The sequence below is a fragment of the Pecten maximus genome, chromosome 16, assembly GCF_902652985.1.
Source record: "Pecten maximus chromosome 16, xPecMax1.1, whole genome shotgun sequence".
NCBI classification, from domain to species: domain Eukaryota; kingdom Metazoa; phylum Mollusca; class Bivalvia; order Pectinida; family Pectinidae; genus Pecten; species Pecten maximus.
Window position 1 is genome coordinate 16,037,780 of NC_047030.1, and position 4,117 is coordinate 16,041,896.

Here is a 4,117-nt window from a genome sequence, read left to right on the forward strand (position 1 = left end):
AACTAGGCACCAAGGGGAACCTGCATATGAAATTTCAGAAAGATCCCTTCATTACTTTCTGAGAAATAGCGATAACAAACTTCAATTGTCAAAATCCAAGATGGCTGCCTGTCGGCCATGTTGTTTTCCGATTGGTCTCAGAATGCAATATGCATAACTAGGCACCGAGGGAAACCTACATATGAAATTTGAGAAAGATCCCTTCAGTGCTTTCTGAGAAATAGCGATAACAAACTTCAATTGTCAAAATCCAAGATAGCTGCCTGTCGGCCATGTTGTTTTCTGATTAGTCTCAAAATGGGATATGCATAACTAGGGACCAAGGGGAACCTGCACGTGAAATTTGAGAAAGATCCCCTCAGTACTTTCTGAGATTTAGCGATAACAAACTTCAAATGTCAAAATCCAAGATGGCCGCCTGTCGGCCATATTCTTTTCTGATCGCTACCAAAATGGGATATGCACAACTAGGGACTAAGGGGAACCCGTATGTGGAATTTGAGAAAGATCCCTTCAGTACTTTCTGCGATTTAGCGATAACAAATTTCAAATGTCAAAATCCATGATGGCCGCCTGTCGGCCATGTTCTTTTCCAATTGATCCCAAAATAGAATATGCACAACTAGGGACCATGAGGAAGGTGCCTATGAAATTTTGTAATGATCCCTTCAGTACTTTCTGGGAAATAGCGATAACAAGAATTGTTTACGGAGGGACGGACCACGGAACACGGACGCAGGGCGATTTGAATAGACTAACAAAATGGGCTAACAAAATGTCGTCAAAATGAATCGGACCAAGATTTCCGACCTGTGACTAAGTCACAGATTTCATTATTCATTGGGCGCAGTAATAGTTTTATGTGTATGCCATGTTAGTCTTGATCAAACAATATGTGCGTTTGTATATGTATATTCAAAAGATGGAAAAGGAGAGAGGCGGAGAGGAAGCAGAAGGCGGAGAGAAAGAGAGCGAAGGAGAGGAGGAGGAAGGAGAGGAGGAGGAAGAGAGGAGAAGGGCGGAGGAAGAGGCAGAGGTGGAAAGAAAGGAAGTACGACGGAAGAGGCTAGAAAGGAAAGAGCGAAAGGAGAGGAAAGAGGCAAGGAAAGGGGTGAGTTTAGAACAAATATGATGCATTGGATTTAAATCTATCGTAATTTTTAAATTATCCAATGCAATAGATGGTTGTCGATGTCACCTATGCTTGTGCCACAAGGCTCTTTTATCAATCACTGTAGTTATGATTGCTCTAATTTTCTATAGCATAAGCATGAGAGGACCGAGGACAGCGACAGGCAATCTAGCGAGGGATGGGACGACCACGAAGGTTAGTATCAAAATATTTTGAACTGAACATTTGAAAGAAAATCAGTTGACGGGATCTGAAAGTTAAGCATATATGGGTAAATATTTGAACCGATAAAGAAATAAAAACACTATATTGCTGACTTACAATTATCTTCATTGTACAGAAAGCGCGGACGAGTGGAAGCCGTCGAAGGAGGAACGACAGGAGTACGTACAGGAGCGGCGGGAGGAGGAAGTGGAGAGTGAGGAATCAGAACCCGAGATGAACGTATGTAAAACTGTTCAATTTACCTTTCAGCCATTCTTATAACAGAAGCAAATGTTCATTTTATCAATTTTCCATTTTTGTATTAATCAAATATATGATGCAGTACTTATCTCTTGTAGGGTTTAATGAGTGGAACGAAGAAGACGGTCAGATGGAGGTCAAGGTCATCAGGGATCGTCCGGCAGAGGGCGAGCGGGTAAGACAGTGTGATAGTTTGTAGTAGCTCGGAATAGATGTTCTTCTGCAAAGTAGAACGCTTACACAAACAATAACATGACGGTTGATATAGATCATTATTTTTTTTTTTTTTCAGCAAAGGCCCAAGCGCGAGTGCCCGATGCCGGACAGCGACAAGGTGCTGGAGAATATTCCCCGGCACCTTCGTCAGGTATGTCTTTGAAGTTTTACTGAAATATATCTCGAACATATTTAAGATATCATGTTTCAGGTCTACACATCGTGATCTATTTCATGGAACGTATCATTGGTCGACAATTCGTGATCATTTTTATTAGGCTTAATTGACGTCCAGTTCGACTATTTACAACAGTACCATTCATCAAAGAAATCCTTCATTTATTAAAACAGTTCCACAAGATGACCGCGGTCGAGGCAGCCAACCAGGTATCCCTCCAGGGGTACCTGAGGACTGGAAGGTTGACAACAAAGCTATCTTGTGCAGCTCCTCGACCACGAGGCTGGATCTCCATCTGACAAGGATCCATCAAGTTCAGAAGGGATCGGAACAGTTTATGGATGCAATGAAGGAGGCCAGGACGCCTGGGGTGAAGGAGGTTGACCAGACCTCCTTGGGCAAAGCCCTGCGGGAGTATGCGTAAGTGAACTAGAAGTGACAATGTAATGTTTGAAGTTTCTTTAAACATCAATGAACAATTACCGTGTTGAAGTTTGCAAGACACCATATATCATTGTATGCAGTGACCTTTATTTTTAACATCATTTGTAGTCGACACAGCCGAAACCGGATCACCGGTCGACGACAGTCAACCAGCACTGCAGCGGCTCACGAGACCGGGATCCGGACCATGCTTCCGCAGGGCCTTTCCAAAGCCACCGTCCCTGGCCTGAAGGACATAGGCGAGGACGGTGGCTTAATCGATAACCTGCTCTTAAGGTAAGCATTGTTATCTCACTGGACGACGTTGATATTGGGTTGGTTGATCTCAAACATTCAACTAAGCTTTGAGCTGCTTTCATTTGTCATTCGTGAACTGATGAATGCTAACTCCATAACGGTTTGGTTTGGTTTATTTTGTTTAACGTCCTATTAACAGCTAAGGTCATTTAAGGACGGCCTCCCGTGCGTGCGACATGCATGCGTGTGGTGAGTGCGTATCCGTTTTTGTGAGCCTGCGGTATGTTTGTGTTAAGTCTCCTTGTGATAGGCCGGAACTTTTGCCGATTGATAGTGCTAACTCACTGAAACATACTGCCGACGACACCCAGCAGCACAACCCACCCGGTCACATTATACTGACAACAGGCGAACCAGTCGTCCCACTCCTAATATGCTGAGCGCCAAGCAGGAGTAGCAACTACCATTTTTTAAGACGCTTGTATGTCTCGGCTAGGGGACAGAACCCAAAGCCTTCCTCACAGCGGCGAACGCTCAACTAAATGCCAAAAGTGAGGCATTGTCAAGGGAGACATTAGGAAGAACAAAGTTGTTAAGAAGAGAAAAGATAAGATCCCAAATTTAGTCGCCTCTTACGATCATGCAATGGGGGCAGCAGGTACAGTTGAGTGTAGACTAAAGGTTACACAAAGTGCACTCCGAGTGCACTCCGTTTGGACTCGGAGTGCACTCCGTTTGGACTCCAGGTAAACTTGGAGTGCACTCAGAGTGCACTCAGAGTGCACTCCAAGTTTACCTGGAGTCCTATCAGGCCCCAATCCTACCTGGGTCCACATGTATCACATGTACCTGTAACCAAGTACATATATACATAATGTTTATAGATAGATGTATACTCTTATACATTTTGACTATACATGTGTGTATATACTGTTTTATCTTTGTATATATCATCTTATTATGTTGTTGGTTCATTTTTCATTGGTTAACTAACAGCATCTCATATAATTGATTTTTTTCTATTACTTAACCCTTATGTAATATAAATAGATCTTGCACTTCGTTGAAAATGTATGATAGCATTCCTTTGATTTGAAGAGTTTTAACAAGCCACGTCAATTAGTAGAAAATTGGCTATAAACAAAAATGTAGCAAGTTGTGTGTGCAGTTCTCTGAAAATGTAGAGTTTGATTGTGTACTGGACATTACTTGTACTCGAAGTACTAAGTACTGTTTTTAATGTATTTCAAATACTTATCTTCCAACAGTTTATATTTATCTTAACATACAATAAAAAAGAAAGTTTTTTTTTTATACCTTGATAGCATATTCCTGATCTAATGTCTAATTTTGATTTACAGTTTAACATCAGACTTACATTTCTATTTGGTAAACCAACTTTATTTTTGTTATGCCTGCCTCATTAAATCCCGGTCATACATGGA